The 21,582-nt window shown below is 46.1% G+C and overlaps 1 long non-coding RNA gene and 1 pseudogene across 1 annotated transcript; one reads left to right on the plus strand and one right to left on the minus strand.

Moving 5' to 3' along the window:
* Positions 1–13,842: 13,842 nt before the first annotated feature.
* LOC123126068 (BTB/POZ domain-containing protein POB1-like) lies at positions 13,843–21,390 on the plus strand (annotated as a pseudogene).
* LOC123126069 (uncharacterized) lies at positions 18,338–19,650 on the minus strand. The gene is made up of 2 exons (XR_006461554.1): positions 19,412–19,650; positions 18,338–18,526 (listed from the first exon to the last, which is right to left on the minus strand). It is a non-coding gene; the product is annotated as an uncharacterized lncRNA (long non-coding RNA).
* Positions 21,391–21,582: the final 192 nt, after the last annotated feature.

Genomic DNA, 21,582 nt, shown 5'->3' on the forward strand with positions numbered 1-21,582 from the left:
GCACTATCATTATCAACTCTGCATCTTTTGGTTTCAATATTATGAATATGTGTATCACTACTATCGAGATTCAACAAAAATAGACCACTCTTCAAAGGTGCTAGACCATAAAAGATATTACTCATATAAATAGAGCATCCATTATTCTCTGATTTAAATGAATAACCGTCTCGCATCAAACAAGATCCAGATATAATGTTCATGCTCAACGCTGGCACCAAATAACAATTATTCAGGTCTAAAACTAATCCCGAAGGTAGATGTAGAGGTAGCGTGCCGACTGCGATCACATCGACTTTGGAACCATTTCCCACGCGCATCGTCACCTCGTCCTTAGCCAATCTTCGCTTAATCCGTAGTCCCTGTTTCGAGTTGCAAATATTAGCAACAGAACCAGTATCAAATACCCAGGTGCTACTGCGAGCATTAGTAAGGTACACATCAATAACATGTATATCACATATACCTTTGTTCACCTTGCCATCCTTCTTATCCGCCAAATACTTGGGGCAGTTCCGCTTCCAGTGACCAGTCTGCTTGCAGTAGAAGCACTCAGTCTCAGGCTTAGGTCCAGACTTGGGTTTCTTCTCCTGAGCAGCAACTTGTTTGCTGTTCTTCTTGAAGTTCCCCTTCTTCTTCCCTTTGCCCTTTTTCTTGAAACTGGTGGTCTTATTGACCATCAACACTTGATGCTCCTTCTTGATTTCTACCTCCGCAGCCTTTAGCATTGCGAAGAGCTCGGGAATCGTCTTATCCATCCCTTGCATGTTATAGTTCATCACGAAGCTCTTGTAGCTTGGTGGCAGTGATTGAAGAATTCTGTCAATGACGCTATCATCCGGAAGATTAACTCCCAGTTGAATCAAGTGATTGTTATACCCAGACATTCTGAGTATATGCTCACTGACAGAACTATTCTCCTCCATCTTGCAGCTGTAGAACTTATTGGAGACTTCATATCTCTCAATCCGGGCATTTGCTTGAAATATTAACTTCAACTCTTGGAACATCTCATATGCTCCATGACGTTCAAAACGTCGTTGAAGTCCCGGTTCTATGCCGTAAAGCATGGCACACTGAACTATCGAGTAGTCATCAGCTTTGCTCTGCCAGACGTTCATAACATCTGGTGTTGCTCCTGCAGCAGGTTTGGCACCTAGCGGTGCTTCCAGGACGTAATTCTTCTGTGCAGCAATGAGGATAATCCTCAAGTTACGGACCCAGTCCGTGTAATTGCTACCATCATCTTTCAACTTTGCTTTCTCAAGGAACGCATTAAAATTCAACGGAACAACAGCACGGGCCATCTATCTACAACAACATAGACAAGCAAGATACTATCAGGTACTAAGTTCATGATAAATTTAAGTTCAATTAATCATATTACTTAAGAACTCCCACTTAGATAGACATCCCTCTAATCCTCTAAGTGATCACGTGATCCAAATCAACTAAACCATGTCCGATCATCACGTGAGATGGAGTAGTTTCAATGGTGCACATCACTATGTTGATCATATCTACTATATGATTCACGCTCGACCTTTCGGTCTCAGTGTTCCGAGGCCATATCTGTTATATGCTAGGCTCGTCAAGTTTAACCTGAGTATTCCGCGTGTGCAACTGTTTTGCACCCGTTGTATTTGAACGTAGAGCCTATCACACCCGATCATCACGTGGTGTCTCAGCACGAAGAACTTTCGCAATGGTGTATACTTAGGGAAAACACTTATACCTTGATAATTTAGTGAGAGATCATCTTATAATGCTACCGTCGATCTAAGCAGAATAAGATGAATAAAAGATAAACATCACATGCAATCAATATAACTGATATGATATGGCCATCATCATCTTGTGCTTGTGATCTCCATCTCTGAAGCACCGTCATGATCACCATCGTCACCGGCGCGACACCTTGATCTCCATCGTAGCATCGTTGTCGTCTCGCCAACTATTGCTTCTACGACTATCACTACCGCTTAGTGATAAAGTAAAGCAATTACAGGGCGATTGCATTGCATACAATAAAGCGACAACCATATGGCTCCTGCCAGTTGCCGATAACTCGGTTACAAAACATGATCATCTCATACAATAAAATATAGTATCATGCCTTGACCATATCACATCACAACATGCCCTGCAAAAACAAGTTAGACGTCCTCTACTTTGTTGTTGCAAGTTTTACGTGGCTGCTACGGGCTGAGCAAGAACCGTTCTTACCTACGCATCAAAACCACAACGATAGTTTGTCAAGTTGGTGCTGTTTTAACCTTCGCAAGGACCGGGCGTAGCCACACTCAGTTCAACTAAAGTTGGAGAAACTGACACCCGCTAGTCACCTGTGTGCATAGCACGGCGGTAAAACCAGTCTCGCGTAAGCGTACGCGTAATGTCGGTCCGGGCCGCTTCATCCAACAATACCGCCGAACCAAAGTGTGACATGCTGGTAAGCAGTATGACTTATATCGCCCACAACTCACTTGTGTTCTACTCGTGCATATTACATCAACGCATAAAACCTGGCTCGGATGCCACTGTTGGGGAACGTAGTAATTTCAAAAAAATTCCTACGCACACGCAAGATCATGGTGATGCATAGCAACGAGAGGGGAGAGTGTTGTCCACGTACCCTCGTAGACCGAAAGCGGAAGCGTTAGCACAACGCGGTTGATGTAGTCGTACGTCTTCACGATCCGACCGATCAAGTACCGAACGCACGGCACCTCCGAGTTCAGCACACGTTCAGCTCGATGACGTCCCTCGAACTCCGATCCAGCCGAGCTTTGAGGGAGAGTTCCGTCAGCACGACGGCGTGGTGACGATGATGATGTTCTACCGACGCAGGGCTTCGCCTAAGCACCGCTACGATATTATCGAGGTGGATTATGGTGGAGGGGGGCACCGCACACGGCTAAGAGATCAAGAGATCAATTGTTGTGTCTATGGGGTGCCCCCTCCTCCGTATATAAAGGGGGAGGAGGAGAGGGCCGGCCAAGGGGGTGGCGCGCCCTAGGAGGGGGAAACCTACTCCAAGTAGGTTTGCCCCTCCCTTTCCTAGTCCAAGAAGGAGGGGGAAGGAAGGAGTGGGAGAGGGGAAAGGCAAGGGGGGCGCCGCCCGCCCCTTCCTTGTCCTATTCGGACTCAAGGGGAGGGGGCGCGCCTCTTGCCCTGGCCGGCCCCTCTCTCTCTCCACTAGGGCCCAACAAGGCCCATTAGTTCCCGGGGGGGTTCCGGTAACCCCCGGTACTCCGATAAATGTCCGAAACCTTCCGGAACCTTTCCGGTGTCCAAACATAGTCGTCCAATATATCGATCTTTACGTCTCGACCATTTCGAGACTCCTCGTCATGTCCGTGATCACATCCGGGACTCCGAACAACCTTCGGTACATCAAAACACATAAACTCATAATATAACCGTCATCGAACTTTAAGCGTGCGGACCCTACGGGTTCGAGAACTATGTAGACATGACCGAGACACGTCTCCGGTCAATAACCAATAGCGGAACCTGGATGCTCATATTGGCTCCCACATATTCTACGAAGATCTTTATCGGTCAAACCGCATAACAACATACGTTGTTCCCTTTGTCATCGGTATGTTACTTGCCCGAGATTCGATCGTCGGTATCTCAATACCTAGTTCAATCTCGTTACCGGCAAGTCTCTTTACTCGTTCCGTAATACATCATCCCGCAACTAACTCATTAGTTGCAATGCTTGCAAGGCTTATAGTGATGTGCATTACCGAGTGGGCCCAGAGATACCTCTCCGACAATCGGAGTGACAAATCCTAATCTCGAAATACGCCAACCCAACAAGTACCTTTGGAGACACCTGTAGAGCACCTTTATAATCACCCAGTTACGTTGTGACGTTTGGTAGCACACAAAGTGTTCCTCTGGTAAACGGGAGTTGCATAATCTCATAGTCATAGGAACATGTATAAGTCATGAAGAAAGCAATAGCAACATACTAAACGATCGAGTGCTAAGCTAACGGAATGGGTCAAGTCAATCACATCATTCTCCTAATGATGTGATCCCGTTAATCAAATGACAACTCATGTCTATGGCTAGGAAACATAACCATCTTTGATCAACGAGCTAGTCAAGTAGAGGCATACTAGTGACATTCTGTTTGTCTATGTATTCATACAAGTATTATGTTTCCGGTTAATACAATTCTAGCATGAATAATAAACATTTATCATGATATAAGGAAATAAATAATAACTTTATTATTGCCTCTAGGGCATATTTCCTTCAGTGGCCACCTCGAAGCTTCCTTGACTTCAACTCCAAGTCTCCTGGGTCACGTTCGTTCCAAAAATCACGCTTCCGGACTTGCGAGAGGCCGCCTACGCAAGATTTGGCGGCATGCTAGCCCCCGGAGGCCGCCGGCCACAGTCTTAGACACGCGAAGAGCAATCCGCGTAGAGGGAAGTGTTCAGATACTTCTCCATCACCAAAAATTATGAAAAATTACCATAAGTCCTATAGCACATGTGCCCGGGCCGGTAACTGAACGTTTCACCGCAATTGTCCATTTTCTTAACAAAAGTCTAATTAATACCGGAGCTCACGTCGTATGGATTAGCCAACTATTTAAACAGGTCATGTTGCTTGTCTTTGGGTGAGGTGGGACTATTTTTTACAGTTTGCTGAGAGTCACACATATTCGTAATAAAATAATAATAATAAAATGCAAAGTATCTATGTCGACGGCTTAGCCGTCGGAATAGCTGCGCACACGGCCACAGATCGATGACGTGGCAAAGGGCCAGGCCTATGCCGACGGCCAGGCCGTCGGCATAGGTTTGACCTTATCCGCTGCCGTTCGCCCCCCCACCACCCATTCCCTATCTCCCCCTTCCCCCCTCCTCCGTATATAAAGGGGGGAGGAGGAGAGGGCCGGCCATGGAGGTGGCGTGCCCTAGGAGGGGGAAACCTACTCCAAGTAGGCGTGCCCTAGGAGGGGGAAACCTACTCCAAGTAGGTTTGCCCCTCCCTTTCCTAGTCCAAGAAGGAGGGGGAAGGAAGGAGTGGGAGAGGGGAAAGGCAAGGGGGGCGCCGCCCGCCCCTTCCTTGTCCTATTCGGACTCAAGGGGAGGGGGCGCGCCTCTTGCCCTGGCCGGCCCCTCTCTCTCTCCACTAGGGCCCAACAAGGCCCATTAGTTCCCCGGGGGTTCCGGTAACCCCCGGTACTCCGATAAATGTCCGAAACCTTCCGGAACCTTTCCGGTGTCCAAACATAGTCGTCCAATATATCGATCTTTACGTCCCGACCATTTTGAGACTCCTCGTCATGTCCGTGATCACATGCGGGACTCCGAAAAACCTTCGGTACATCAAAACACATAAACTCATAATATAACTGTCATCAAACTTTGAGCGTGCGGACCCTACGGGTTTGAGAACTATGTAGACATGACCGAGACACGTCTCCGGTCAATAACCAATAGCGGAACCTGGATGCTCATATTGGCTCCCACATATTCTACGAAGATCTTTATCGGTCAAACCGCATAACAACATACGTTGTTCCCGTTGTCATCGATATGTTACTTGCCCGAGATTCGATCATCGGTATCTCAATACCTAGTTCAATCTCGTTACCGGCAAGTCTCTTTACTCGTCCCGTAATACATCATCCCGCAACTAACTCATTAGTTGCAATGCTTGCAAGGCTTATAGTGATGTGCATTGCCGAGTGGGCCCAGAGATACCTCTCCGACAATCGGAGTGACAAATCCTAATCTCGAAATACGCCAAGCCAACAAGTACATTTGGAGACACCTGTAGAGCACCTTTATAATCACCCAGTTACGTTGTGACGTTTGGTAGCACACTCATGTGCCTCTGGTAAACGGGAGTTGCATAATCTCATAGTCATAGGAACATGTATAAGTCATGAAGAAAGCAATAGCAACATACTAAACGATCGAGTGCTAAGCTAACGGAATGGGTCAAGTCAATCACATCATTCTCCTAATGATGTGATCTCGTTAATAAAATGACAACTCATGTCTATGGCTAGGAAACATAACCATCTTTGATCAACGAGCTAGTCAAGTAGAGGCATACTAGTGACATTCTGTTTGTCTATGTATTCATACAAGTATTATGTTTCCGGTTAATACAATTCTAGCATGAATAATAAACATTTATCATGATATAAGGAAATAAATAATAACTTTATTATTGCCTCTAGGGCATATTTCCTTCAGTGGCCACCTCGAAGCTTCCTTGACTTCAACTCCAAGTCTCCTGGGTCACGTTCGTTCCAAAAATCACGCTCCCGAAGGTTTCATTCTGTTTGGACTCCGTTTGATATTCCCTTTCTGCGAAACACTGTAACAAGGGAAAAAACAGAAACTGGCACTGGGCTCTGGGTTAATAGGTTAGTCCCAAAAATAATATAAAAGTGCATAGTAAAGCCTATTAAACATCCAAGATGGATAATATAATAGCATGAATACTTCATAAATTATAGATACGTTGGAGACGTATCAGGGGCCACACCCTGAAGACGCGTGCCGGGCATTTGCAACCGCCACAACGCTTCCGGACTTGTGAGAGGCCGCCTACGCAAGATTTGGCGGCATGCTAGCCCCCGGAGGCCGCCGGCCACAGTCTTAGACACGCGAAGAGCAATCCGCGTAGAGGGAAGTGTTCAGATACTTCTCCATCACCAAAAATTATGAAAAATTACCATAAGTCCTATAGCACATGTGCCCGGGCCGTTAACTGAACGTTATACCGTAATTGTCCATTTTCTTAACAGAAGTCTAATGAATACCGGAGCTCACGTCGTATGGATTAGACAACTATTTAAACAGGTCATGTTGCTTGTCTTTGGCCGAGGTGGGACTATTTTTTACAGTTTGCTGAGAGTCACACATATTCGTAATAAAATAATAATAATAAAATGCAAAGTATCTATGCCGACGGCTTAGCCGTCGGCATAGCTGTGCACACGGCCACAGATCGATGACGTGGCAAAGGGCCAGGCCGTCGGCATAGGTTTGACCTTATCCGCTGCGGTTCGCCCCCCACCACCCATTCCCTATCTGCCCCTTCCCCCCGACCCACACCCGCGCCACCGCCGGATCCTCTGCTCCGCCCGTCGCTGCCCTTCCGCTCCGGTCGCTGCCGTCGCCCTTCCCTCGCCCTGCTCCGCCGCCGCCCCACCCACGCTCTGGGCCGCCGCCGCCCTTCGCTCGCCACTCGCCGCAGCCGCCCCACCCGTGCTCCGCCCCGGCCTCGTCGTCTCGGCTCGCGCCATCGCCGCCCTTCCCTTGCCGCAGTGGGGCGCGTCGACTCCTCCCCGACCAGCCCTCGCCCACGCCCTCGTCGAGCTCGGTTCGGCCGGACCTCCCCGAGCCCACTCCTCCCTCATCGCGCCCCGACCGTCGCTCCGGCCGGCGGCTAGGCTGCACCGGCCCTCCTCTGCCGCTGCTCCGGCCGGCCTAGCCTGAGCCCGAGCTCCCCTCCGCCTCCCGCTCCGTGCCTGCCCCCCCCCCCCCCCGAGCCGGCCCTCCCCCACGGTGAGCTCCTTCCCTCCCTCTTTGAAGCAATTTTTTTAATTTAGTTAGATGATAGATGGATGGATGCATTATGTATAATGATAGATGGTTAGATGGATGGATGGATGCATTATGTATGATAATAGTTAGATGATAGATGATTTGATGATAGTTAGAAATGTGAGAAATGGAAAAAAATTAGATGATAGATGATGATGTTGATGATGATAGATTATGATGTTAATGATGATAGATGATGATGTTGATGATAGATGATAATGCTTTTTATGCCTTGATAATTTTTAGATGATGATGATGATAGATTTCCATTTTTTTGCGGAAGAGATGATAAATGATGATGATTGTTGGATCATGATAAATGATGATGATGATGATTTTTTTATGCTTCGATGATTGTTACATGATGATAGATGATGATGATATTGTGATGTTCTTAAATTTTGTCACGGTGCAGGTTCTGTGGTGTTCCATCTCGGTGGAGTGATGTCGTAGGAGCTGTTGGACCCCGATTGTCCCTCCGCTGTTTGACTACTTCCTCTACAGCCGAGGGTGAGCTACGAATCATGTCACTAGATTGCATTCTCAAGTCAACTCGCGTAATCGAGGCGTCTCCCGTCCGAAAGGGTTGCATCGATAAATATATTTATCACCGCAGCTCTTTTGGATTGTCCAGCGTTTTCCACAGATAGCCCGAGGATGTGTAGATTGGGTATGTTCTCCATGTTCTACCCCGTTCCGAGACAGGATTTCGGCGGTGCCTCCCCATTGTTCTCTAGAGCACATTCTCTCGACTATTTGCCGAGACGTGTATCTGGAGAATAGCGGGGAGGTGCTGCCGAAATTTCGTCTGGGAACGAGGTAGAATGGAGAACGTACTCAATCTACACATCTTCGGGTGGGATTAGGACCCATCTTTACCTATTAGAGATGTAGGTGGATTCAACGCGGTAGAAAATGAAAATTTGATGTGATTAATTTAAGTGAATCCTTAATTATGTTGTGTGGCTTGCAAAAAAGTAGAGGATGGCAGATAATCAGTGGATGTACAGTGGTTTTATCCGTCGAAATCGAGTAACATCAGAGTGGATCGCGAAAACCGATGTGTATTTGAATGAGATATTCCGTCATCCAATGAGAATTATCCCACCATGCCCCTGTGCGAGATGTGCCAGACGTCACCGTAGAAATCAGAAGGACATGACTGAGCACCTTCGCACGCACAGATATATGCCAAACTTTGACATGCCGCTGATAAACATAGCCGAGAAGGACCGTGGTAGAGAGGAGGTGATGCGACAACGCATCGATGGATACGAGGATGACGGGGTCAGGGACATGCTAGATGATGTCATTGTTGCAGAAACGGCAAATGCAACACCTTCAAAGAATGAACCGGAGGAGCCGGAGGCAACTGCAAAGGCCTTCTTGGAGGGCTTGGCCTCGTCGAAGAAACCTCTTTATGCGGGTGCAAAAATATTTCAGCTGGATGCCATCTCACAACTGATTGCAGTGAAGGCTGAGTACGGCTGTAGCCAGAAATGCTTCGAAGCATTCCTGGGAGTATGGGCTAACAGCCTCCCTGAGGGTCATGAACTGCCGAAAAGCATGTACGATACAAAGAAAATCATGAAGGCACTCTCTATGGATTATGAGAAAATAGATGTTTGCCCAAAGAATTGCCTTTTGTTTAGGCACGAGTATGCGGATGACAAGTACTGTAGGCAGTGCGGTTCGTCTCGGTACATTGAGGTGGTCGGTGAGGATGGTGAGAAAAAGCAGCTAGCCATCCCCGTTAAGGTTCTTCGGTATCTTGATTTTATAAAAAGACTGCAGCGCCTTTTCATCACGAAGGAGTCTGCCAAAATGATGAAGTGGCACAAGGAAGGTATAAGGTACAATCCAAAAAAATCGTACATCCATCGGAAGGCGAAGCATGGAAGTCGTTCGATGAAGAATACCCCGAGGAAGCAGCCGAGGCTGGGAATGTCAGAATAGCCATATCAGGTGATGGGTTGAATCCATATGGTATGTCGTCCAATCCATACAGCTGCTGGCCCGTGTTTGTAATTCCGCTCAATCTTCCTCCCGGTGCCCCAATGCATAAGAAGGCACCAGAGTTGATAGTCAACTAGACAAGATCTTTCCGCCAGGCTTCTTTACTCCGATGACACATCTCATTCAGCACCTCGCGAACGATGTATTGTTGGGGGGGCCTGTGCAGAATCGCTGGCAGTACGGGCCTGAGAGACAGAACAAGCATCTCCGACGGAAATGTGGAAACAAAGCTAAGATTGAATCTTCCAGAGCTGAGGCAGTTATCCTAGAGGAGGTGTCAGACCTCAGGACATCATACTATCCAGACCACGTTCCCCATCTGCATAACAAGGTGCCTCGATACAATATAGAAGAGCCCAAGTATCAACCCAGACTCCATCTATTCAACGCGCAAGGTGGGAGGGCTGGGGCCTCGAAATCTTATAATATGCCACGACAAGAGTGGGAGGACATCATGTTCTATATCTTGCACAACATCAAGGAAGTTGAGGAAGTGTGGATGAGGTAATACCACTACACCATTCCTTTATGTCTTCCCCATCATCATGTTCTATGTTCACTTAGTCCCGGTCTAACACCGCTTTTCTTTTTTAGTGATTTCATTCAAGAGGAATACTGAGGCGGAGGCACTTACTCTTCTCCGTCATGGAAACCCTGGACGTAAAAATTTTGTTGCTTGGTTCATGGAGAAAGTAATTTTCCACACTCCCCTATTAAATACCTAGTTCAACATTTATTAGTTAACCAAACTAATGCACGCAGCAATTTCAATTATACTTGTAGGGAAAAGATCCGAACATATCTATGGATGATGAATTGATATGGGTTTCCATGGGTTTTGACCCTGCCGTCATGACATGTAAAAAGTATGATGCGAATGGGTATCGCTTCCATACAGAGGAGCACCAGAACAGCCGGCCCGATCCCAAAACTATAAATACCAGAGTGTACACCCCCGGTCAAAATTCAGTAGACTACTACGGAAGGGTACAAAAAATATACGAGATTAAATTCCGCAAGGGGCGCGAGACCCTAAGTCTGCCTGTGTTCAAATGTCGTTGGTTCGATCCACAGGAGGGGGTAAAACATACACCTTCCATTGGTTTGGTCGAAGCTAAACCATCAACCGTCTATGCCGGAGCTGATCTCTTCATTGCGGCTACCCAAGCTACACAAGTATATTATTTGCCTTACCCATGCCGGAAAGAGTACCTAAAGGGTTGGGAAGTTGTGTTCAAGGTGTCGCCACAAGGTGTCGCCATATTATTTTGCTCGTCACATGTTCATTCTGTTTGTTATTTATTTTGCTTGTCACATGCTAATAGTTCATTCTTTTGTAGCAACTGGATATATTCTAAAGGGGTTCGTATTCCCAATGGCCTCATCACCGTCTTGCTGAAGTTACACTGGCCGGGGTTGTACTGTCTGGATCCAGTCAGGCACCCGGGCCATCGGGTTTTGGCCACGAGCTGGAGCCACTGGGAAGCGGCCCTCCTCGCAGACCATGGAACCCATGCCAAGGTCGTGATCACTACTTTCTGGGTGAGTTCTCTTCAGAAGCACAAGTCCATTCTAGTTTCATGAATGATTTAACTCATGGCTTCTTCCATTCTTGTTTCATGCATGATTGTAGAAATTTTGTCGAGTTCTTCCAGAGCACAAGGCCAGAGCCGACCAGATCGTGTTGCGCCAATGCAAGAAGATGGCCTGCCAAATGTAGTACGAGGTGCGCTATGTGGCCATCTCGACATACTATCACAATGCTCTTTGTGTGAAGATGACCAAGGAAGAAGCGCGGAGGATGGGCATTACCTTGGAGAGGCACGAGTACTTGGCAGTAAGTATAAAAGATTTTTCATTCTGATGTTTGTGGTACATTTCACCGTTTCGTGTTGACATGCCATTATGCTTTCATTATGTAGGTGTGTCCAAATTGGTGTTATGGAAAATACGAGTCCTGGGCAGCATTGGTGGATCTTTGGTGTGATAAGGATGGAGCCCGTGCGGCTATGAGCATCAAAAACAAGGCTAACCGAGGGAAGGAGGGAGTACATGCTCAGGGAAACTGAAACCACTTTCTCCACAAGACACTTAATGTATGACTAACCTAATTAAACATTCTTCTTCTATTTACCGTCACTTCCTTATGTATGACTAACCTCTGTTTGGTGGTGCAGGAGGAGAAACTGAAGTGGCCGCTCTCACACATGGAGGTGTGGGAGATCGCCCATACGCGGAAGGACTCCAAGCCTGGCGAGCCCAAGTACTACGGCAAGAAGACCACGCAGAGGAAGAAGGCCTACTCCGATGGGTATCTGAGGTTACATCCTGACACACCTGACCCCATTGCGGCGGATCTGGACGAGAGGGTGGTGGTGGGCATGGGGCCCAAGGAGCACGGTCGGGAGGCGGTTCTCGATGCTGTGATCACTCCTACTATCTCCTACACACAGCTCCGTCAGATCGACCCGAGCCTGAGCCAGCGCACGAGCACGCCCATGACCAGTGCACAGTCATAGTCCCTCTTTCAGGAGCGGCAATCTGTAAGTATTTTCCCTCTTATCTTCATTGCTCACTTTATTTTCCGCATTTAGTAGTTTTATGAGTTCCATCATGTCATACCGTAGGCCTACATGGAGTACACATGCCAGGAGACCATGGCGTGGCACGAGAGCCTTTATGCATACCATGAGCAGAGGGATCGCCAGATGCAGCACGCTTTTCAGGAAATAGCGGCCGACATGTGTCCTCAATTGCAACCAGCACAATGTCCTCCAGCACAACCAAGGCTGCTGACCTTTGAGGAGTTTGTGGCATAGAACGCTGGCCCCTCGCCGGTTAGTTCATCCCCAATCTATTCACCCAAAGCATATCATGCCTTTCAACACAGTCATATATCCCGTTAATATGTCTTTTCAACATCCAGGGAACCGGTGGATCAACCGTTGGCGGTGGTCTTCGCAGCACTCCCGAGTCACGGAGCCCGACCACTCCGATCCACGGAGGCGGAGGCGGAGGTGGAGGCGGTCTTGGCGGTAGCGCTGCCGCTAGCAGTGACGACCTGGGCTTCGGCGGTCTTGGCGGAGACGACCTCCGCGGTGCTCGACGTCCTGGCGCTTAAGCCTTTCGGTTACTTGTGTGCTTATGCTTATGTTTCTATAGATGACTTGTGTGTGGTGATGATGATCCTTTAGATGACTTGTGTGTGGTGATGATGATCCTTTAGATGACTTGTGTGTGGTTATGATGATCCTTTCAGTTACTTTTGATGGTCCTTTGTGATGATGCTTATGCATATATTGTTGTGACGGTGCCGGATGATACTTAGATGTGTTCTATATGTGCATTTCCATCATATATATCTGTTGTATATTTGAATTGAATTGATCTGAAAAAAAACAGAAAAAAGAAAAAAATCAAATGCAAACTATGCCGACGGCTAGGCCGTCGGCATAGAGCTGGCGCGAGCACCCAGTTGCCGACACGTGGCAGCTATGCCGATGGCCTAGCTGTCGGCATGGTTTCAAAATAGGCCGACAGCTAGGCCGTCGGCATAGCTGCCACGTGTCAGCAACTGGGCACTCCTGGGGCAGGGCTATGCCGACGGCCTAGCCGTCGACGTAGTTATGCCGACGGTCTAGCTGTCGGCCTAGTTTGAAACTACGCCAACGGCTAGGCCGTTGGCATACTTGACGGCGGCCGCCGTTAGGCGGTAACGTTGCAGACGGCCAGGGCCGTCGGCATAGATGTACGGACACCGTTAGGATAGGGCCTACGTGTCGAGCATAGCAACGACATCTAGTTTCATGGCACATCATGGCGTCACATGTCTATTGAAGTACCAGATGTTTCTCACCTCATACTCCTCCCTTCTGCCTAGTGACCTTGCTCTACTTCCCTCTTCTCGACGACTCCTTTACCTCGACTCCTTTACCTCTATGCATGTCTTGAAGGTCCTCGCTGGCTAGAGTTGATAAGATGAGCAAAAAAGCGAAAAATGATCCAGGACTACATGGACCATATTTCTTGAAACCATGCATAATGAAAAAACATTGAGAGTTTAAGAAATTCTGAAAATACAGGCACTTATCAGCAGTACTACTACGCTGACGTGTTTGCAATTGGGCCGCTTCACAGGGCCCTCTTGGCGAATGTTGGATTCCTCGAAGGGGAAAAAATAGTTCACGGGGTTTCCAAAAGCTCAAAGTAACCCCACCGCGGAGTCCCGAAATAAGCCACCACGACCGCGAATCTACTAGGGTTTACGGCCGCCGCGTCTTCCCTCTCCCAGACGCGGCGGGGCAGATGGCTGGTGCCCAAGGGTCGACGATGCCGGCGGCGGCAGCGGAGGCGGAGGCGGGCATGGACACTGAGCTCTCATGCGGGAGCTGGGCCCCAAACTTCGGGTTCGCGTTCGATTCAGAGCGCTTCTCCGACAAGGTGCTGCGGATAGAGATCGTCGCCAACGGTGAAGTCGCCGGAGGAGGATCCCTCACCGAACCGGCAAGCCACCGCGCGGCGAAAGGTGCGTACAGCGCAATGCCTTTTGGGCCGGGCGGTGCATGGATTCAATTCCTGTTTGTAATCGTACGTTTCTCTTGTAAAAATTTGCAATGGATTTGTGATGCTCCAATAAAGGAGGCGGATCTGTAAGTTTTGTGCTTGACCTGATCGATGTGGTGTAAATGCAATAGTGTTCTGACACTGAAAACTTGGTTCACAGAATCGAGCTCAAATTTATTGAGGAAAAGTAGTTAGCAGATTATATGTTGTCCATACGTCAAATCTGTCGATTGTTATGTTGTCCATAATATGAATCGGAGGGAGTATAAGACTTTGTCCTTTTTAAGTGTTGATAATATGTGCAAATATGCCCTTGCATATATTTGGAGAGGAGGGAGGGGCTCCTACATCTTTAGAATTCTACATTCTCCACAACCATGTTCCATGAATGCTAAACATTTCATCATTAAGGTTAACATTGGTCTGCCTTTTTCTTGTTCATCTCTGTTATTTCTGCATGTTGAAATGTTTAAGATTATATTGTTGGCCCTTGCTTGATGAGTATGCTTACTTTTAAGTAGTATAAATACCTGATAGATTCCATTTTAAGACTGGTTGACTTGGTTTCTGCTATTAAGTCACATGGAATGCACTAACTAATTGGATACGCCCTAAAAATCTGGTGGGATGTTTTTTTACTTGACCATGGAATCATTTATGATTGCTGAGTGAGCTACCAGCACTAGTAGAAAACAGGGCTTTGGTCACAGGGCAATATTAACATTAGTCCCGGTTCAGTCACGAACCGGGACTAATGTGAGCATTGGTCCCGGTTCGTGCGGCTAAGGCATTAGTCCCGGTTCACCTGAGCCCTTTAGTCCCGGTTCGTGTCTCAAATCGGGACTAAAGATTAGACCTTTATTCCCGGTTTGAGACACGAACCGGGACTAAAGGGTGCCATGCCCTTTAGTCCCGGTTCGTGTCTCAAACCGGGACTAAAGGGCTCATTTTCAAACTCTACCCCCCCTGTGGATCGCCTTTTCGGTTTTGTAAAAAGCAAAAGAAAATGATTAAAACTTCAAAAATTAAAATCCTTCGAGATGTAGTTATGTTACTACATCTACTAGTTAGGAAAATTTTAAAACTTAAATTTAGACATGTTTTGCAAAAAAGTGTAGGGAAAATATAAAACGGCTATAACTTTTGCATACGATGTCGAAAAAAACGTATAATATATCAAAATGTTCAGCACGAAAATCCGCATCCGATTTTGACTGCCTACGGCCTGTTTGCAAATTTTTAGAATCCTCAAATTCTAAAAGGAAAAAAAGTTATGCTCAAATTTCTGTTTTTTTTGAATTTTTGTTAAATCTGGTCAAACTATGGTCAAACTACTTATTCAAGAAGTATTAGTGTTACTAAATAATTATTCAAGAATATTAGTGTTACTAAATAATTATTTCAGTTTTTTTGAATTTTGGTCAAATCTGGTCAAACTGTGGTCAAACAATGGTCAAACTAATTATTCAAGAAATATTAGTGTTACTAAATAATTATTTCAATTTTTTTGAATTTTGGTCAAATCTGGTCAAACTATGGTCAAACTGTGGTCAAACTACTTATTCAAGAAATATTAGTGTTACTAAATAATAATTGTTTTTTAGAACAATAGTTTCAAACTCAAACAGTGAAATGTGTGACTTCATGCTCAAGCTAAATTCCTGAGGGTTAATAGGATTGACATCTTACTATTGTCAGGAAAACAACAAGTGCAGACTTGAAAACGAGGGAGAATAGAACCCGGAAGTTAAGCATGCTCAGGCTGGAGTAGTGAGAGGATGGGTGACCGTCTGGGAAGTTAGATGATTTGGAATGATGAGGGGTGATTAGAGATCAGAGGTTAAATTGAGCAGTGATGAGGGGTGATTACAGATTAGAGGTTCAAGCCACGTGGACGGCCTTTAGTCCCGGTTCTGGAACCGGGACTAAAGACCCTTTTTCTACTAGTGCAGCATGCCTCTATTGTTGGATGCAGCAGTGGGTGCACTCAATTTTTGTGATTTTATTTTATATTTTTTGCGGTTTCGCTGATGAGTTACTTGATGAATCTGCACCCATGATAGAACCGTGTTCCAAGAATTTTTAACAGCAAAGAACTTGTTTAAGTGATTCTCCATGTATCTTCTTCTTCCCATGTTTAACCTTTATTTCTTTTATCTTGGTATTTTCTCTTCCTCAACCATGCTAGGTACACAAGTTTTACGAGTAAGGACAATGAATATAAGTTCAGTGATTCTTTCTGCAAGTAGTAGCTTCTTTCACAAGGTAATTCTTATAAACTTCTTAAATACATTTATTCTATAATCAGTTCATGGTTTTTAATAAGCTTCATAATTCTTAGCTTTTCTCAAATGGCATGAAAGAATCTGAGCAGACACATGCAACGCTTGAGATCGCTGATTCAGGTAATGTGTGATTACTCAAATGTGACATTCTTCCTCTTATAATTGTTTCTAATTATTACTGTGATTTGTATTATTTTCTGTATTTTGTAACTAGAACATTGATTTCTTGTGATAATGGTTATTCTTATTTCACTTTTCGATTTTACTTACCAACGGATATTTTGTCTACACCGTACCTATAGCTTTCCTTGGTACCAAAAGTCAATAATCATATTTACATAATTTTTATTTGCATTCTTCTTGGAACAGAGGAAAATGCCCTTATGGAGCTTTATGTACTGTGGAAAGTTAACAACAGCTGAGCCTGCTATTCTTCTAGACATCTTGATGGTTGCCGACAAATTCGAGGTTCCTTCTTGCATGAGGGATTGCAGTCAGTTGCTCACAAGCTTCCCCATGACAACAGAATCTGCGCTGCTCTACCTAGACCACCCATGCTCCATTTTAACTCCAGCTACTGTTCACCATTTGATAGTTGCAGCCAAGGATTTCCTTGCTAAAAAATACAGTGCTGTGCATAAGTGAGTGATCCCCTTTGGATGGAGCCAACTTTTCTTTGCATTTCATAGAGAAGTGTAGACATTGCTGTCACAGTTATCATGTTTGAAGTGTACTAAAGGCTTGGGTTGCATAATTTCAGGTTCCAAGATGAAGTGATGAACATGTCACTTGCTGGGATCGAAGCCATATTTTCAAGTACTGACCTACAAGTAGTACATGAAGACTGCTTATACGGCACAGTACCCAGAACTGGAAGAAAGACGTAAGATCTTGAGTTCTCATTTAATTCCGCTGTTGCGATTCAGCCATATGGCCTATGGAACACTTCGTGGGATCTTAACGTGCACTGATAATGACATAGACCATGAGCAAATAACTAAGCGTGTCACTGAGGTACTTCTGTGCAAAGCTTATCCAGCACACAGGCCAGATGATCTTGCAGCATGTGCAACCTCCAGTCAGCAATTTGCAGAGCGAGCTTACAAGTACAGGCATCTGAAACTGGTTGCGTTTGATCAACCCTGCCCACAGGTTATAGCTTACATGGATTTGAAGCGTGAGGAATGCTCCAAACTCTTCCCATCAGAACAGATATGCTCGCATCCATTCTATGTTGCAGGCCAGGGTTTCTTTCTGTTGGCAGGATGTAGCATGGTCGAGCAGAGTGGTTCGTTTAGATTTGGCATCTTCTTAAATATCAATTTGAAGCCGAAGGGTTCAACGTGTGTGTCAGTAAATTATGAGTTTGCGGCAAGGACAAGACCATCCACTACCACACCGAGCCCCTATGCCGACGGCCCAGGCCGTCGGCATAGCCCTGATACCCGTCGGCATAAGTCTATGCCGACGGTCCTCGTCGGCATAGGGCCGTCGGCAACATATGCGTCGGCGTACCCCAGGTCCCCGTCGGCATAGGAAGGCCGTCGGCATAGATGCCTATGCCGACGGCGTCTGTACATCTATGCCGACGGCCCTGGCCGTCGGCAACACTCCGCGCCTAACGGTGATTGCCGTTGCCGCCGTCAAGTGCTGCCCATACAAGAGACGCCACGTGGCAGGGATATGCCGACGGCTTAGCCGTAGGCATAGCTTCAAACCTATGCCTACGGCTAGGCATAGCCCTGCCACGTGGCGCACTCTAGTAGCTCCTGGTGCAGGGCTATGCCGACGGCTTTGCCGTAGGCATACACGCCACATGGCAGCTGCTGGTATCACGAGAGCCATCTATGCCTACGGCATTACCGTCGGCATACTTGCTCACCAGAACCAAAAAAAAAGATTAGCCAAAAAGGCTAGCTATTTACAAATGCTTATACAGACATGATTCAACAACCATGGATTTGCAAACACAGACCATAGAATATTTTTTATGTACATAACATTCCCATTCTAAGACTCCACAGCAGCATGAGAGGAGGTCGAGGGGCGGTGGTGGGGGAGACAAGGCTGCAACGATGGAGGTGGCATACAGTCAGTATAACAAACCGAAGATCCTACATATGAGGATGAATATGTAATCTACACACTGAATTTACCAAAAGAAACCCGCCTAGAACAGGGGCATCCAACTAAAAAGGCAGAAAATTATTGCCTTTCATGAAGATGCTCCAGTTTTGGTTGTATCTATCAAGCATGAGTTGTTCAAGGCAAGCTCCAAAGAGAAAGAAATTGAGCTCCAAAGAGAAAGAAATTGGTCTCTAATTGTGACTGATGATACTTACTCATATAAATTTTCAGTCAAAGTAAAACCAAAAAATTGATGCATATAAACTGAACCAGAGTGTGGTGCTGCTGATTCATATGTATATACAGAAGATGCAAGTGTCATTGAGTTGGTTTTAGTCAAAGTAAAAACAAATGGACACATAGAAAACTAAACGAAGGTGGTGTTGATTCATGTGCATGTACAGATTGAGGTGCCATCCAGTTGGTTTCAGTCAAAGTTCAACCAAAAATATTGACACATACAAACTGAAGAGAAGTGTGGTGCTGATTCATATGTATATACAGGAGATGCAAGTGCCACCAAGATAGATAGTTTCAGTCAAAGTAAAAAAACAATTGGACACATACAAACTGAAGCAAACCGTCATGCTTTTTCATGTGTACATACAAAAGATGCAAGTGGTATCCAGAATTTGGATATAGGTAGTACGCTCATGTGGTGAATTTTGTGAATCTATACTCTGCATCTACCAAAAGGACCGCTCCCCTCACATGCAAATATAATTCAGTCCAATGGCTTTCTTCTCCCCTCACATGCATAAGACAAGAGCAGACCATCTAAACAGGCGGATCAGACCTTCACCATGGGAGGGAGGCGAGTGCTACCTGTTGCCGTGCCGTCGTCGAGATCGGGTGGTCCTCCTCCTCGAGCAAGACAAGGTTGTTCCCCCCCTACACTCCAATGGCCATCTTCTCCAAGGACATCTACAAGGGCAGAACACACCATTGATGCAAGTGCCACCAAGATAGTTTCAGTCAAAGTTAAAGCAAATGTAAACATGCAAACTGAACCAAACCGAGGTGCATATTCATATGTGTGTGTATGTAGAGATGCAAGTGCCATCTGAATTTTGGGGAACCAAAGCGTGGTTGTTGTTGTTGTTTCTAATCGAGGAGCAAGTTGTTTTAGCAACAGCACATACTAGTAATTAGCTAGGACCATTATTATTGCACAACCATTCGAGGACGGTGGCAGACACATCAACTTGTCCGGTTTTGTGAAGGAAGTGTGCTGCCCGTTAATCCGTTGGCTATTTCAACCCTCCATCACGCTTGTATACATATATTAAGACACAATGCAAGTTTTGGTGGCATTGCTACCCCCGAAGGCCCCCAACCGGCCTTACCCTAGCCCCGTTGACCCAGAGATCTAGGCCTTTGACTTTCACTAGACGCCCTTTGATAAACGGACTTTTCCACCTGGTTGTGATAGATCAGCCCATAGGAACATTTCAGAACAAGGTCTAGGCCCAACCCACCATCGGATCCCCCTCGTGTCGGCCCGGCGCGGCCGTTTCCCCCCTCCAAGTGCCGACGGTAGCGCCTTCCGTGAAGGGGGTCACACTCCAGAGTTGCATGACGGGTGTTTGCACCCGACACCACACTTCTAGACATGTAAGAGGATCCAACGCAAGATTTGTGGCATAGCTAGCCCCCGAAGGCCCCTGACCACACTCATAGACACGCGAAGAACAATCCGTAGTGGGGGATTTTTTTTCACATACTCTTGCATCTTTAAAAAATATAAGAAATTGCCACACCTATTATATCACATGTGTCTACACTGTGTAAAAATTTCATGAATTGATCACACTCCGAGTGTTTAGAAATATTTCATAATCTATGGACCTATATAGGTTAGCCCATTCTGGTAAAAAAACATATAAAATTTGTCAAAATTGATCCAAGCATCAATTACTTATGCTTTTAACAAAGTACAAGGACCTATATGCAAAAGTACACGAGGTCACATTTCTAACATACTCAAAAACAAAAACAAACTGGATATTCATAATCTATGGAAAATTCTACCCCGAGTCGACGTATAATTTGTGTATGTTTAACTTTTTAGAAAAGTTAGATTTAAATTATTCAAATTTTAACTTTTAAAAAATAATAATAATTTAAAATAAAAAACAGGTGATATCTATGCCTACGGCCATACCGTAGGCATAGTTGTCGGGGCTACCAGGAGGCGCCACGTGGCAGGGCTATGCCTACGGTCTTGCCGTAGGCATAGATGGAAAACTATGCCTACGGCTTTGCCGTCGGCATAGCTCTGCCACGTGGCAGCTCCTAGTAAAAAAAGAAGATGATATTTATGCCGACAACCGCTGTTAGGGCCGTCGGCATAGATTTGACGGTGTCAACCCGCCGTCTGTCCTCGGGCGACTAGGGCCACCTCTATGCCGACGGCCTATCTATGCCTACGGCTGCCGTAGGCATAGATCGATGTATGCCGACGGCCTTACTATGCCTACGGCTGCCGTAGGCATAGATGGAGCTATGCCGACGGCTTTTCTATGCCGACGGTGTTCGCCAGGCCGTCGGCATAGCTCCATCTATGCCTACGGCATAGTTAATGCCGTAGGCATATAAGGTTATTCTGGTAGTGATCTGGGCACTTTGTGAGCAAGTACAATGCTAGCCACACCTTTACTGATAGGACTACAGTTGGATCCAGGGATTTCTTTTTGGTTCCATGGGAGACGTTCTTGGCTGATGACAACCCTTTCTTCATCGATGGTGTGCTGCATCTCGGACTTGATTTGAAGGTGGTGGAGCAGACATAACTGCAAACTTGATATCTTACCCAAAGTTAGGTCTGGCTTTGCTTGTGCTCCTTCCATAATCCAGCACATCGAGTTGATTTGTGAGGTCCTGGCAAACGAGCAAAAAAGAGCACGTGTCATCAGCAGATCGTTTATACTTTAGCCACCGCGAACCAAATGAGTGTTGTTGTTAGATTCTCATATCTGGGAGCTGTAACAGGATAG

The sequence above is a fragment of the Triticum aestivum genome, chromosome 5D (genome assembly GCF_018294505.1).
Source record: "Triticum aestivum cultivar Chinese Spring chromosome 5D, IWGSC CS RefSeq v2.1, whole genome shotgun sequence".
NCBI lineage: Eukaryota > Viridiplantae > Streptophyta > Magnoliopsida > Poales > Poaceae > Triticum > Triticum aestivum.